General features: G+C 44.5%; 1 protein-coding gene across 2 annotated transcripts in view; it reads left to right on the plus strand.

Annotated features, from left to right (window-relative positions):
* mcu (mitochondrial calcium uniporter) overlaps positions 1 to 17403 on the plus strand; it is a 64481-nt gene that overhangs the window by 14952 nt on the left and 32126 nt on the right. The gene's annotated exons all lie outside the window — the stretch shown is intronic.

Genomic DNA, 17403 nt, shown 5'->3' on the forward strand with positions numbered 1-17403 from the left:
GCCCGCTGTCTTCACGCTGCTGTCTGGCTTTGGATATGTGCTGTGTGGCGCATGCCCTGCAGGACTTGCATCAGCTTGAAACACTCACTGACACACACACACACACACACACACACACACACACACACACACACACACACACACACACACACACACAACTTCACACACATAAAATCTTGCATCAGCTTGAAACACTCACACACTCACACACACACACACACACACACACACACACACACACACACACACACACACACAAAATCTGCTTTCTCTTGTGTGACAGACTGGGGATTGTTTGTCAGCTGTTTCTGTGAATGCTTGTTCAAAGCCTTTTGATTTGAAACGAAGCTTTGAGCAAAAAGACAAGCAGCATCATGGAGAGATGGAGATACTAGACATTTCCATTCTCACGATACTGTTACTCATCTTTTGCCAGCTAGCTAGTGCCCCGGCGTTCTATAAATAGGATTGTGGAGATGGTGGAGAGGAGACTGCATGTCAGAGAATGCATTTCCATGGAGACGGTCTTCATTGGGCTTTGGCTGTGTGATCAGAGAGCCACTGGAGGCGACAGGATTTTGGGCTAGTTTAGATAAAAGTATGTCTTTACATTCCCTATGTAGTTGTCAGGACAGTGTTGCCATAGCAGTCTGGGAAAATTACAACAACTTTGTTCCTCTTTGCCAGTTGCAGATGTCTGAGTTGACTCGAAAAAATACTGCAGCAGCAGCTCTCCTGTTTGCTTTGGAAACGACATAGGTTTATCTGTGTTTTTTGCCCCCAACGGCTCCTTCCGGGCAGTGCTGTCTGAAAGCCACTAGGATTAGTCACTGGTTATGGGTTAGGGTTAGGGTTAGGGTTAGGGTTAGGTGCCTTGGAGGCAGCGGTCGCAGCGCTGCCTGGAAGGTGCCGTTGGGGGCACAAAACACCATCAGCCACAACATAGGCTCCTGCGAACCATTGTTCTTGTAAAGTTTACAACACTCTGCCTCGCTTAATCACACACACACACATGCACAGACAGTCAGACTCACAAACACTGATTTATAAATCTTATTTTCATAGACCAGTCTCAGAGTAGGAGCATCTGAGGCTTTTGATCACCCTGGAATCCCATGACCCAAAACCGCTGCCTAATGTTTCTGCCTGACTATAATTGTGCTCCATTATGTTGCTCCTAAGGTATGTTAAAGTGGCCACATGTCCAGCATGTGGCAGCTATATTGAATTATCTGAATGTTTTACTGAAGTTGTTTCCTTGTTCTGCTAATGCGTGTAACAGAGTGTAACTGCCTTTTCCAGGCTATTGATCTGGGTGGGGTTGTGCGCCATTCCTGTGGAATTGGAATAAAAGAAAGTGCTGTGTTTCCACTGTGCATATAAAAAAACTCAGCTGATACACATCTCTCTGACCCAGTTATTTGTGTCTCTTCTGTGGGGTTTTAGCTGCTGTGTAGCCCATCTGCAACAGAGCCCCGTAATGCGCATGAAGAAGACACTTATCAGCTTGTCAAAGAAAGGTTACCGACTTTTATTCTTCCATACAGCTGCTGGAATGCGTGCATCAAATGCTTGTCATTCAGCCAGACAGTTATCTAGGTATCCGCCTGGTTGTTGTTTTCTCAGGGAAAATAAGTTGAGCGTGAGGAGGTAGAATATCTAAGCTTAGCATCAGAGCGGATCAGTGATGGACCTCCAGCTGAGCTTTCAACTCGCACTTCCAGAGTCTTTACTAACCCAGGTCCTGAGGGAAACCCTGGGGAAATCCCACTCTGGACAGGAACTGGATGGGAAGAAAAAGAGATGGAGGTAGAAGAAAACCAGGGGTATGGAGAGTTTAGAGGGGGAGAATGTGGGAGTTGAAGAAGAGGTTATAGGAGTATCTCTTTTTTCGATAGGTAATAGCAGCACCATTGCAAGGCTTTCTTTTGTTTTCAGCCTTAGGCAATGTTTATAAAGTTAGCGTATTGAGCTGTCTTGTAAATTCAGGTATTTTACACTTGCAATAGGCAGACGTGAGAAATTCTCCTTGCCAAAAACCAAGGCCACAAAGTGCATGTGCAGGTGAACTAACAGAGGTTGATTTTGAGGCGAGAGGAGAAGTAAATATACAGGATCCTGGAGCTTTTTTGAAAGTCCTGGTGCTGCTGTTGCCTGGGTAACACTTTGCACACTGAAAATGTCCTTTTTTCCAACCGAGCATTGAAGGTTATCCATCTCATTGTCTCCTGTTCTCTGCTTCTTATGCAAAAATGACCTCGCCATTTTTGACGTCATCTCATCTAGCAGGATCCAGTACAGCATTTCTCTGTGCAGACATGCGCTCATTAAAAAGGCGTCTTCACAACTTGGTTGTTGGGTGACTGCACTGCCCTGCACTTCTTTTCATTCAGTCGCCTCTTTGGAATAAATGTGACGCTACGGTGGACAGGCAGTGGCAGTGTTTATTCCGGTCTTGAATTATTGAATTGCCTATGAGGCTTTTACTTCAAATTTCTACTACCTTTTGATGCAAAATTGAATATAAAGCATTATATTGTCAAATATAATTTGAAGAGAGTTGCTGCTGCTCAAATCTCATTTTGCAATTGTCACAAAAACCCACAGGGAAAAATGTGTAATTTCTGCAGTCTGTTGCTTTATTGACATTTAGTTTATAACTCTCCGAACCCTGCGTTCAACTGACATCGTCATACAAACCAAAACATTTTTTGTATGTCTAAGGCAGTGGGAGTGTCAAAGTAAGAGTAGTTCCCTTCATAGCCGTATACAAAGTTATTATTATAATCATAATTGCTATTCTTCCCAGATGCTGGTGGAGAAAAAGCAAAGGGGCTACTGCTATAATTGAAAAAAAAGGAACAACAGGATGTCGTGGAGGATTGATGTTCACCCAATCTGCAATACGAAAACAAGTAATCGGAGGGAATACCGATCGGTTGACGCCCTTAGTGATGCTTCACAATAAGTAGCTTGCATTGGTTTTCTGATGGAAAACTTTTGATGTGAAGGAGCAACATAGTGTGCTCTGTTTGCATTAATGGTATCTACAGTAGCTCTTAAGCATGGCCATGCTATTGCAGGTCAGCAGAGTTACTTTCAGAGATGAGAGTGGAAATTATATACAAGCTCACCTTACCATTCCCACAGCTCAAGTGTGCTATAATGAGCCGGTTTAAGAAGGACATACTGTACTGTAGGTGAGAAGCCCTTCAGTCAAGTGGTGTGGGCGGCATTGGTTGGTAATCCTGTGGCCCTCAACCCACAGAACCCGTTACATCTTTGAAATGTAAATGTGATTCTTAATCAGACAACATTCTAATAGCTGATTTAAAAAGGTTTAGGGCTGAAACTAACGATTCATTTTATTGTCGAATAATCTGTCGATTATTTTCCTGATCGATCAATTAGTTGTTGGGTCTTTAAAATGTCAGTAAATGGTGAAACATGTCGATAAGTGTTTTCCAAAGCCCAAGATGACATTCTCAAATATATTTTTTTTTTTTTTTCTTTTTAGAAGATCATTTTTGGGGGGTTTTCCCTTTAATCGACAGTGACGGTGGATAGACAGGAAAGAGGGGAGAGAGAGGGGGGATGACACGCAGCAATGGGCTGCAGGTTGGATTTGAACCCAGGCCGCTGCAAAGGTCTCAGCCTACATGGGGCGCACGCTCTTACTGGGTGAGCTAGAGGTCGCCCCAACTCAAAGATATTCTATAGAGAAGTAAGGAAACAAAAAATATTTAAGATGCTGAAATCAGAGTTTTTCAGAGAAACTTCTTTTTTCATAAGAAATGACCCAAACCGATTAATGGATTTATCAAAATAGTTGGCGATTAATTAAATAGCTGACAACTAATCGATTAAGATAAGATTAAGCTTTGCAGCTCTAAAAAGGTTACAACAACTGCAGTTAATACAGACAGAACCATCTGTTAAACACAGTATTTTAATTTGACTGGTTATGTGTTTGCGTGATCTGTTGCTGTTGGGATAGATTCATACTACTGACTGCCTCCAATGCCTCTTACTGTACATGAAAACATGCTCTCCTGGGAAACTGCTAACCTTATCCTCAGCTCTACCAGAGACAAATGACAGGCCCATAAACAGTTGATTGATGTGGTGGACTAGAGTTACAGTATTAGCCAGGCTCAACTTAAAGTCAGAGGTGACCTGCAGTATTGGGAAGCGAGTCTCTAGACTCTTTCATCAGGAGGCTGAACAGGTTAGGGTTACTGGAGATGTGCTGATGGTTGTGTAGCCTGAGTTAGACTTACTGTACCTGCAGAGACATAGTGTGCGGTTGCCCTTTGTGCCCATGCTGCATCTGACTCCTGTAAGCAAACTTCTTCCTATTGTGATACCCAAAATCTGTCAGCACGTGAAAAACCCCCATGGCCTTTTCAGCTGGCTGTGTAGAATTAGGGCCATTTAGTTTGGGAACCCACCAGTGTCAGCCGTATTTCATTTAATATATACTACATTTGGCTGTTACTCAATTTTATACCTAATCGTGTAAACCATGAATGTTGGTATTGACTGAAGATTGAAAATGTGCCCTTTTCTGCTCCAATATTATTATTTAATGCATATATTTACACACACACACACACACACACACACACACACACACACACACACACACACACACACACACACACACACACACACACACATACACACAGACTTTTTTCATGCACAGTCCCTCCTCTCCTCTCTGATGCTCGCTCACTCCATCCCTCTCTGATGTGCCTGCACTTCCTCCTCCTCACGCCCACGCTTCTACTATTTGTATAGCTGATCATCAGCTTTATCTCCACAGCTCGGTAGGACGTGTGAGTCTTTTGTGTGAGAGAAAGCAAACCGCACATTCCGTACAACCTTTTTGGTGTCTTCTCTATCCGATTGTCTCTAACCTTGTCTCCGCAGTCTCTTTCTTAAGCTTTACATTAAAACTTTATGCTTTAATGCTTGTTTTGACATTTTCAGGCCATTCTAGCTTTCCAACAATATCGGGAATGCTGTGGTGTTGCTCTTTCGCCCTTCTAAGCTTTGTTTGGATAACACCTAGGGCATTAAATCAGAAAAAAAATATTTTAATGGTAGATGTAGGACTATTTTCTAGCATGTTTCAGCCTTTGTGCTGCCTGCACAGCCCTCCTATTCTGTACTTATGTCTCCCCCTGCTTTCCTTTCTTTGTCTGTTCCCCTCCTCTTATAGTCCCCGAGACACCTGGGGATGAAGCTGCTTTATTGCCGTATTCCATTATGAATGAAGGCAGTTTTCAGCCCGCCCATTCATCTTTGCTGCAGCAGGAGACTCTAAGCTGTCAACTTCACTCTCTGCACACCCCGCCTTCATGACCCTGTTTGCGTACATGTGTGTATCCCACATGAACAGTGAATAGATGGCAGAGGGGTAGTAGGTGGTTGTGTCACATTTCTAAGGTGATAAATGGTGAAGGCAGCCCTCTCCCTTCTGTCTGGTTTATATTGGTTTGCAGGAACCCCGCAGAGTGGTGCCGGTAATTTCCTTGTCCAGCCTTGTAGCAAAGCTCACACAACCCACACACTTGTACATCAGAAAACATGCACACAAATGTCAACACGTCCCTAAGAGGAGAGGCCGACTGTTGGGTCAAAGAGTCGGACTGTGTCTATGATGTGATTAGTTTGAGTCCATCACATCCCCTCGGCTTACATGGACAGGTTATTGCTATCTATCCTTGAGGTCTCGTCTTATATGTCTGCCTATCACCAGGGAACATCCAGGGAAGCCCTGTAACTGGATCACTTCTCCTTAGCTAGAAAGACTTTCATTGGACAGCGGTCACTCAGCAGCCCCCCACCCTTCTTCACCCTGTGTGTGCAGGCACTGGGTTACTGGGTGTGCTTAATGTGTTGTAAATTTCATTTTACCCTACTCTTCCCCTGTCCTATCTCGCTCTCTTCATCTCTGCTCTCGGTGGCAAGTGATTGCCTGCAGCCTCCCCACTTTCTCCTTCTCTTACCCCCCCCTCCCCATCTCCCTGGGGCTGACTGCCTTTCTCCTACTAGTCAGGGAGATGCAGATAAGGGTGAATGAACAAGGCAGGAATAAGAACTGAGAAAGAAAAATAAGGGACTGGGCAGAGATAGCCAGATCAGACCATGAATCGCTTAAATTGTACAATAAATGTTGGTCACTTTGGTGCGGAGTCATGGACAAATTGCAACTTTGCAGAGCCGGCTGACAACAACAGGACTTCAAAGACAAAGTATTAGGCGTATAGAGACAACAGACTCTACATGTCATTCTCTCTATATACTCAACATGCAATATTAAATAGCTGTGTGCATTTAAACGAATATAAGGACAAAAGCATATGATATGGGTAGAAATGGCCATCACGCATCGGCACCGGCTGTTTTCTCTCTAGGATGCCTTCCATTTACCATCTGCTTAACTGGGAGCAAATAGCATTCCCATTCTTTTGTTCACAATTATCTCTCAGCAGCTTACACACACACACACACACACACACACACACACACACACACACACACACACACACACACACACACACACACACACACGCCATGTTTTGACACCTGCCTGACCCCTCAGTCATGTTATTTCTATAACTGAGAAGCTTGTTTAAACCCTGCAGAGGACCTGGTGTTAATTAATTCAGCTCAGTTTTTTTGGCCTCTCGCCGTGTACAAGATAGCTTAAGTGTCAGCTGTAGGTGTAAGGTGACGTAAATCGTGGTCAAGGCATTTTGTTTTAATACAAAATTCTCCATCTGGATTCACTGAACTATTATTGTGGCGTGTTGAATTCATTTAAGGTATTAGGCCAGTTACACACTGGATGCGTCGCGCGAGGGTGTCAGCTGCGTGGCGTGTCCGTTTTTTATTTCGGCTCCCATGTTAACAGGTTAGAGCTTACACACTGCCTGCGTGACCCGCACGTCTCAGGTGTGGCTTGAGCCACGGCAAAAATGAACCAACGCCTATTTTTCACGCGATACGCAAGCGTGTTGGAAGCGTTTCCAGGCAAAATACAATAGGAAAATATGTTTATATGTCATTTAGACATGAATACATATTAATAAATGACCTGTTGATGTTTGCCTCTCCGTGAACCATCACCTTATCGTGGTGGAGAGGTTTGTGTGTCTCTGTGAACCTGAGGGCTGTGTTGTCTGGAGCTTTGTGCTCCTGGTAGGGTCTCCCAAGGCAAAGTGGTCTCAGGTGAGGGGCCAGACAAAGAATGGTTCAAAAACCCCAATGAAAAAGCTAAGCAGAGATGGAGTGACCCTGCCCGCAAGCCCACAAGCCACAAGCCCCCGGCTGAGCGCCGCTGTGTTGGAGTTTACCCCGGTGGACGAGAGGGTCGCCTCCCTACGCCTGCGGGTTGTGGGGGGGAAAACTCTGACTGTTGTTTGTGCATATGCACCAAAGAGGAGTTCGGAGTATTCGGCCTTCTTGGAGACCTTGACTGGAGTCCTGCATGGGGCTCCAGTGGGGGACTCCATTGTTCTGCTGGGGGACTTCAACGCACACGTGGGCAATGATGGAGACACCTGGAGAGGCGTGATTGGGAGGAACGGCCTCCCTGATCTAAACCAGAGTGGTTGTTTGTTGTTGGACTTCTGTGCTAGTCATGGATTGTCTATAACGAACACCATGTTCGAACATAGGGATGCTCATAAGTGTACCTGGTACCAGAGCACCCTTGGCCGAAGGTCAATGATCGATTTCATAATCGTTTCATCTGATCTGAGGCCGTATGTTTTGGACACTCGGGTGAAGAGAGGGGCAGAGCTGTCAACCGATCACCATCTGGTGGTGAGTTGGGTCAGAGGGTGGGCGGAAGACTCTGGACAGACCTGGTAAGCCCAAACGTGTAGTGCGGGTAAATTGGGAACATCTGGAGGAGGCCCCTGTCCAACAGACTTTCAACTCACACCTCCGGCGGAGCTTTTCGTGCATCCCTGTGGAGGCTGGGGGCATTGAACCCAGTGGACAATGTTCAAAGTTTCCATTGCTGAAGCTGCGGCGAGGAGCTGTGGTCTTAGGGTCTTAGGTGCCTCAAGGGGCGGTAACCCACGAACACCGTGGTGGACCCCGGTGGTCAGGGAAGCCGTCCGACTGAAGAAGGAGTCTTTCCGGGATATGTTATCCCGGAGGACTCGGAGGCAGTGCAGGGTACCCGAAGGGCCCGAAGGGCTGCAGCCTCTGCCGTGAAGAGGCAAAGCAGCGGGTGTGGGAGAAGTTTGGAGAAGACATGGAGAAGGACTTTCGGTCGGCACCAAAGTGCTTCTGGAAAACTGTTCGCCACCTCAGGAGGGGGCGGGGAACCATCCAAGCTGTGTACAGTAAGGATGGGACACTGTTGACCTCAACTGAGGAGGTAATAGGGGCGGTGGAAGGAGCACTTTGAGGAACTCCTGAATCCGACTAATACGCCCTCTATGTTAGAGGCAGAGCTGGAGGATAATGGGGGATTGTCATCGATTTCCCAGGCGGAAGTCACTGATGTAGTCAAACAACTACACAGTGGCAAAGCCCGGGATTGATGAGATCCGTCCAGAAATGCTCAAGGCTCTGGGTGTGGAGGGGCTGTCCTGGTTGACACGCCTCTTCAACATTGCGTGGAAGTCTGGGGACGGTGCCAAAGGAGTGGCAGACTGGGGTGGTGGTTCCCCTTTTTAAAAAGGGGGACCAGAGGGTGTGTGCCAATTATAGGGGTATCACACTTCTCAGCCTCCCTGGTAAAGTCTACTCCAAGGTGCTGGAAAGGAGGGTTCGGCCGATAGTCGAACCTCGGGTTGAGGAGGAACAATGCGGATTCCGTCCTGGTCGTGGAACAACGGACCAGCTCTTCACTCTCGCAAGGATCCTGGAGGGAGCCTGGGAGTATGCCCAACCGGTCTACATGTGTTTTGTGGATTTGGAGAAGGCGTATGACCGGGTCCCCGGGAGATACTGTGGGAGGTGCTGCGGGAGTATGGGGTGAGGGGGTCTCTACTCAGGGCCATCCAATCTCTGTATGACCAAAGTGAGAGCTGTGTCCGGGTTCTCTGTAGTAAGTCGGACTCGTTTCAGGTGAGGGTTGGCCTCCGCCAGGGCTGCGCTTTGTCACCAATCCTGTTTGTAATATTTATGGACAGGATATCGAGGCGTAGTCGGGGTGGGGAGGGGTTGCAGTTTGGTGGGCTGGGGATCTCATCGCTGCTCTTTGCAGATGATGTGGTCCTGATGGCATCATCGGCCTGTGACCTTCAGCACTCACTGGATCGGTTCGCAACTGAGTGTGAAGCGGTTGGGATGAGGATCAGCACCTCTAAATCTGAGGCCATGGTTCTCAGCAGGAAACCGATGGAATGCCTTCTCCAGGTAGGGAATGAGTCCTTACCCCAAGTGAAGGAGTTCAAGTACCTTGGGGTTTTGTTCGCGAGTGAGGGGACAATGGAGCGGGAGATTGGTCGGAGAATCGGCGCAGCGGGTGCGGTATTGCATTCAATCTATCGCACCGTTGTGACGAAAAAAGAGCTTAGCCAGAAGGTAAAGCTCTCGATCTACCGGTCAGTTTTCGTTCATACCCTCACCTATGGTCATGAAGGCTGGGTCATGACCGAAAGAAGCGAGATCCAGGGTACAAGCGGCTGAAATGGGTTTCCTCAGGAGGGTGGCTGGTGTCTCCCTTAGAGATAGGGTGAGAAGCTCAGTCATCCGTGAGGAGCTCGGAGTAGAGCCGCTGCTCCTTTGCGTCGAAAGGAGCCAGTTGAGGTGGTTCGGGCATCTGGTAAGGATGCCCCCTGGGCGCCTCCCTAGGGAGGTGTTCCAGGCACGTCCAGCTGGGAGGAGGCCTCGGGGAAGACCCAGGACTAGGTGGAGGGATTATATCTCCAACCTGGCCTGGGAACGCCTCGGGATCCCCCAGTCGGAGCTGGTTAATGTTGCTTGGGAAAGGGAAGTTTGGGGTCCCCTGCTGGAGCTGCTCCCCCCGCGACCCGACACCGGATAAGCGGGCGAAGATGGATGGATGGATGGATGGATGTTGATGTTTGAAACTCTCGGTGTTGATATAAATACAGATCTATAAATGTAATAAAAAAAATTGATTTTCTAATACCTGTCAATACAAAATATTCTGTAGCCTATTTTGCCGTCAATACTGCCGACGTTGTCTTTGCTGTAATCAAATCAGTATATATTTATGTTTAACATGGTATTTCATTTTATCAATGGGAAACATACATGTGTCCAGACAAGGCTAGCAGCAGCAGCGCCGCGTCGGACACATTTCTGGTGTGTAAAGACATAGAAAAATCCACGCAGCTGACACGCAAATCGCCAAGCTCACGCCACGCAGGCAGTGTGTAGTTTTAGACTTTTGTATCATCTGGCCATTTGTAAAGTAGGTATCCGATGCTTGTGATTCCCCACTTCCTCCCCTCTCTTGTATATTTAGACTTGAGTTGGCTGGATCAGCGGAGTTGTCAATGGTATACAAGACATTATCAACTGTTTACATGCAGGGGAATTATTTTTAAAATGAAATTGTTCAGGCTAATCAGCTTTTGGGTAGACATTTCTGAAAACACGCAGTCCTATTCGACTGCACAATCTTCCATGGAGGCCCACTTTAATAGCATCTGACAGTGACGTTTGGGATTAATAATTAGCCAATCTGAGCTGTGAGATAGCTTACATCAGGAGACATCTGAGTCTTCTGGCTGCTTGCTGATGAGTGGTTTCCAGTATTTAAAGCTGCTGGCGGGGTCACGTATGTTCAGGCATGGGGAATGTGCAGAGGTGACAAAATGCTGGAGTCTGGTCCTGGCTTGGAGCTCATGTAAACACTCCAGTATGTGTCGCTGCGGATCAGGTTGTCGCTCAGATGTTCAACGCATCAGACTGACGACACTGAAGCATGACGGATAAAGAGTTGGCGTGATTGGAGTTACCTGAGAAGACTGCGGGCTGTGCACCTAGAGTTTAGGTTTAACGTGTTTCTGATCGATAGAGATTTTGGTCCCCCGAGCAGCAGCAAGCTCGTAACACACTGTGCCATAAGTCAATCAGTAAATCAATACGAAGCAGCCAGTGGTCACTTATTTTTGTCCCTGTGACAAAGAGTATTAAGCACGTTCTGGGTGTGTCACACGTGATGTGACTGATTAAGTTATGCTATATAATCTAAAATCAAATACAATTTTGTCTTGTCTCTGAAAACATGTTTTTTCTAGCAGTGTCTTCAACATGCTCTTCTCTTGAGCCAATGTTGGGAAATACGATTCAGAATGTCCTCATGATAATAACAAAAGTTAGACTTTTTTTTGTATTCTATACTGTAGCACCTAGGCATTGTTGCAGAGTCACGCTGTCAGTTTTACTTTAAAACCATAATTAGGAGCAGGTTTACAAAGTAAAACTGCAAAAATGCGTCCGTCCTTTTTTGGAGTAATTCTACTTTTGTATGTGTTTAAATATCAATGGATCTCCTGTTGTCATATCATCGTTACATTTATCAAAAAAATATACTTTTTTTCAACAAATTCGTCCTTTTTGTAATTAAAAAAGACAGAATTTCCTATTAAAAAATCTTCTGCATGTTTTAATCGAATAGCATTATACTGACCTATATTTCAAGACTTGTTACCTATCTCTTTTAAATCGCTAACCTGGTTCCCGGTCTGTGAATCTCTGATTTTTTTCATCGACTCAAATGATGTCGAACTGTCAATTGGAAGTGACAGTTCAATTATTGAACCCTAGTGATTATCATGGTCCTGACATTCAGGAACTACTCTTTGACCAGGCCTTTATCCTACACTCTGGCTTTGGAGTCTTCTTACCCTCCTTTTCTCTGAAGTGTGTAGATGTGTTTACACTGATCCGTGTGGGCAAAACACAACTCTATACGCTGTAAAACACGATTCGATTTTGTATTTGAGAAACAATATAGTGCTAATTATTGTCACCAGTTTATTGCTTGGCACTTCTGTGAGCTCTTTGGAATTACATATGTCTTACCCTAGGTAGCTGTGAATGCTTGGAAATGTACTTCTCGGCTGACTGAGTAACAATATGGGATGTTTTCATTCTTGTTGCATTTGAGTTTGATTGATTGAGTTTAATTTGAGCAGAAAATAAGTCTTCTCACCCGTTTGTTGATTATTGTGAGAAGAAAAGGTGTAGTCAGTAGGGATCTAACCAGCTGGTGCCTCTTGTATAAGGTATAAGAGAATAATATGCTGTGTCTCGAGTGTGTATACGTTCCGTATGATTCTACCCGAGTGTTGTGGTTGGTATCTAGAGAGAGCAGCTGTTGTCCTCTGTGGCAATCTAATCAACAGAAATAGACAGGGCCTCAGCTCCTGTGCAAAGAGGTCACTGCAACTTCTTTCAGAAACAACTAGGCTGAAGCATATGGTAGTATATTTTTTAGAAGAGTTTGTCACATTTTAAATGACATTAATACCTGTGGGAATTAATAATTTGCTTGGAGTTCTCATTATTTTGGTTAAAAGTAGCATCAGCCCTAATTATTCTCAAAAAAGATCTGGAACATATTACTGAATTGTATTTGAATACTAATGACCATGTAATATACCATGTAATTCTGCACCAAAACAAGATCAGATTTAGTACATACAGTATTAGTAGATATCAGTGTTGTACACCTTATTGTAAAACCTGTAGTGTTTTTATGAACGGGTGCTTATTGAGCCATGCAGCCATATTATTTTATAACTGTATTGACGCAGCTTGAATTCACTGCCAGTATGAAAATTAGTGTTTTTGGTTGCTTGGCAGAGGCCTAGAATCAGTAAATAATCCCACATCAACTATCGACAAATGCTGTTCCTCCTCCACAGTAACAGACCGGAGGAGACTCTCTTGGCAGTTCATGGACACTTTTTATAGCTGCTGGAGTCTTGAATACAAGGCTCCTCCTATGAGTTGGTGCTATATGCCTGACTTAGCATAGATAAGAAAGAGGCAATAATCCTGCTGCAATATTCTATTTTAGTAATAAGGTCCATTGCCTTAATGTTGAGGACCCTTTGTTTGAAAGCTCCAGTTTTTGTTGAAAAGTCCATGTCAGACACAATAATGAACAATGGAGAGTGTGTTTCATTAACATTAACATTAAAGAACGAATTCTGGGGCACCCGGATAGCTCAGCTGGTAGGGCGGGCACCCATGTGTAGAGGTTTGCTCCTCGACGCAGCGGCCCCGGGTTCGGCTCCGACCTGCGGCCCTTTGCTGCATGTCATTCCCCCCTCTCTCGCCCCTTCCATGTCTTCAGCTGTCCTGTCAAAATAGAGGCCTGGAGGTGCCCAAAAAGATTATCTTACAAAAAAAGAAAAGAATGAATACTGCTTGTTTGCAGAGCTGGAGGGAAAATAATGTCTTCACTGCTGGTTATCATAGCACCTCTCCAGGGTAACTAATGTTCAAGCTTGACTGGTCCTGAGCCCTGCATGCTGAGAAGTAAATTCCCACTTTATTCTTCTATGGAAAAAGTAATCTGAGAGTAGCTACAGACTAGGGCTGGGCGATATGGACCAAAAGTCATATCCCGATATATTTTGGCTGAATATTGATATACGATATATATATCCCGATATTTTTTTCCTAAGACGATATCTAGTCTCATATCACGATATTGATATAATATCAATATATCGCCCAGCCCTACTACAGACCTTATTTACCAACGTGTTTCCTGTGTAAAGATATATTCATAACTGTTACCACTGGCAAAAACTCAAGCGGGCATAATACAAGCTCTGTCCTTTCTCGTCAAATGTAATTTACCAAGGCTGAAAGTTGTTAAAAGAAAGGTAATTGTGTGTGTAATAACATGTAGAGAGAGAGAGAAGGTATTAACTTGAGCCGACATCCATTCGTAGATTGGAGCTCTGATAGCGGAAAGGACACAGCACAGATGTGTCATTAGACAATTAACTGCTACACCAAGGCTACTCGTGCCAGCCTTCTTATTATAGGCTGTTAAAGTAATTGCTATTGATTAATTAATGTAAAGCTTACATCTACTGGCAGCATGATGGCTTAGTGGTTAGCTCTGCAGGTCACAGCTGGAATCCACCTGCTATATGGGTCCTGTCCATGTTGATGTTCTCCTAATGTCTATGTGTGGGTTTCCTATTATAGTCAATGCAGGTTTGTTGACTCTTGTAGTTGTGAATATATGTCAATGTGAGTGTTGTGGGTTAAGTGTTAGTCCTGCGCCAGACCAGCGACCTGTTCTGGTGCACGTAGCCTCTTTGGCCAATGCATGCTGGGATAGGCTTCAGCCTCCTGTAGCCCTAAACAGGAGACACAGTGTAGAGAATGGACTGATGGAAGGATAGCTTGTGTTTAAAGTGCTCATATTATGCTCATTTTCAGGTTCATAATTGTATTTAGAGGTTATATCAGAATAGGTTTACATGGTTTAATTTTCAAAAAAACACCATCTTTTTGTTGTACTGCACATTGCTGCCGCTCCTCTTTTCACCCTGTGTGTTGAGCTCTCAGTTTAAGCTACCAAGTGAGGCATCTCGCTTCTATTCCATCTTTGTTGGGAGTCGCACATTACCTAGGTAAGGACTACTAGTCAGTCAGAAGCAGAGTATGAGGGTAGGCTTGTCACGATAACAAATTTTGCTGGACGATAAATTGTCCCAGAAATTATTGCAATAAACGATAATATTGTCATCGAGAGACCATTTGCATCTAATATAATGATAATGTCATAATAATAATAATAATAATAATAATAATAATAATAATACAGGTACACCTTTTCAAAGATTAATACACTTTTATTTCTAAAGAATATTTAACACTGGAACTGGAAGACATTTTAAATATCCACAATATGTCTTTGATCTCCTTTTGGTATGTCGTCTTTCACGCTGATGTACAGTTGTGGAATTGCCGTTTGTGACACGTAAGTTCTCAGACTAGAGACTCTGTACTACATTTTACAATTATTTAACACTAAATATTACATTTAAATAATATATAATTAATAAATAAAATCTATATGTATGGCTATCTGCCACGTGGCGAGTAAATGTACCAAAATAGTTCTGTTTTTCAGTCTTCATTTTGGCGAAGGTGCGGCTTCTCCTCCTCTGCAGGTCGGAGCTTCGTGGGGGCGGGCCGACACACACACACGCGCGCACACACACACACACACACACACACACACACACACACACGCACACACACACGCGCACACACAGGCGCCAACTCTGACATACTTTCCACACACCGTGTCCGCGGACAGCTGTAGGCTTGTACCGTTAATGTTCTGTGCATTGTCGGACACATGCAGCCACTTTCCTGAAACCGCTTGCGAGACTGACGAGTCCACAGCGGCTTGTATGTCCGAGCCCGTCTCCACAGTCTCCACCTGCAGGTTGTCAGCTGTGTGGTTTCGAATGAAAGGGAGAAAACGGGACGCCGAGTAACACGGTGGATATCACTCATATACTTAACTGCAAAGTGCTGCAGGAAACCCTGTTCCAACTCTCTCGCTATCTCCGCCTGGAGTAGCCTACCGCCCACCCAAAGACCATGCGACTGACAAGAGGGTTCACTCCTCGTTACGCTAAGGAACCGAGAGTGGTCCTCCAGTCTCTTTGGTAGAGAGAGAGAGGGAGAGACGAGGAAAATAAACAAGCATGCAAATGGAAATTATCGTCCCGGAAAAATTATCGAGCTCATTTTTTTTTATCATGCGATAACTCAATTTATTGACTATCGCGACAGGCTTATATGAGGGCGTGCCACGCTAGCAGCTAGGTGAGCATTATAAAGCGTGTTACAAAGTGACGCACGTTTGTCACGGAAGTAAAGGCTGGACTACAATAGAGCGGTTTGGAGCGGTTTGTGAACAGTGTTTTCTGTTGGAGATGGTAAGTGCCTTTGGGGAGGACTTTGGGCTTTTGCACTTTGTAAACCTATAACTTGCACAACAAGATATATAACACAATAAAGGTAAGGGAAAAAGCCAGAAAGCATAATATGAGCACTTTAAAAACTGGTTGTCAAAAGGCAACCAGCTGCAACTACAGGAAGTCACTGCAACCCCCATTAAACAGCAATGTTTCGTTTTAGGTTCTTGTAAAAGTATAACATGTCTGTTAGTTAGCTTTAGAGTAGGCACATTTTGTTGCCTTTGGACAGAGCTTGGAAAGAGCCTTCCTCGTTATACTTTTTTTTTTTTTTTTTTTTACATTTTGGATTGCTTGGATTGCCGTTCAAAAACAACAACTAATTAACATCAATTATGTATGCAATTTTAGCTCAAACATGGCCAGAAAAACTAAGTGGTAAAAAACAGTCGTTGGAAAAAAAAAAAAAAAGATAACTTTTAATTTATCATTTTTGATGCAGGTGGGAAGAAAATCAATGTTTGCATGTTTATAGTTTGCACCTGCTGTGTATTTCATACATTTTCAAACCCAGTTTAGATGGTCCTATTTGAGATCTTAGTAAATCAGGTCCTAACTGTTTCATTTTTGACAACGTTACCTCTTAAATGTACTGGTGATGGTGGCTGGTTTTGAAAATGTAATCCCGTCTGACCTCTCTGGTTGTTATTGTTTAATGTAGAAGACATAGAGCAGGTGTGTGAAGTGTTTAAGTACTGAACGACTTGTGTTGTAAACGTGTCTGTTAACAGGACCCCCCCCACCCCCTCCAGAAGCTAATATGAGCGGCTTATGGAGTGCACTAGTTGTTTAGTGTGCGCAGTCAAGATGCTCTCAGTGTTTATAATGGACATGTATCCCACTTTGTCTCCATCTTATCTGTCCTCAGTGCTGGGAGGCAGGGAACATCTGAGTGCATACACTTACTTGAAGGAGAAAGTATTTTAGTCATTCCAGTCTACTGTGACCCTCTGTCATACACACACACACACACACACACACACACACACACACACACACACACACACAAAATTATAGCTGTAATTAAAATACCGTGAAACCGTGATATTTTTGCTGAAGGTTATCATACCGTCAGAATCTCAAACCGGCCCATGCCTAACACACACACACACACACACACACACACACACACACACACACACACACACACACACACACACACACACACACAGTTGAAAATCTCTCTCTCTCTCTATACCGAAACATCAAAGCAACCATATTTTGTGCTTTTCTTGTAGTATGACAGTCAGCCTGTAAGCAACCCAGTTGTTAAAAAGTGACTGCTAATCCTGGTTTAGGTCTGGAGCTGTCTGATTGACAGAGCAGCAGCAGAGGCTGCTTCCTCCAGCGCACACAGCAAGTTTCACATGATAGCTCGACCGTCTTGCACCACACGGTGTGTTTGAATTGCAGCAAAAAGGAATTTGCCCTG

Source organism: Perca flavescens, chromosome 17 (assembly GCF_004354835.1).
Source record: "Perca flavescens isolate YP-PL-M2 chromosome 17, PFLA_1.0, whole genome shotgun sequence".
Classification (NCBI taxonomy): Eukaryota; Metazoa; Chordata; class Actinopteri; order Perciformes; family Percidae; genus Perca; species Perca flavescens.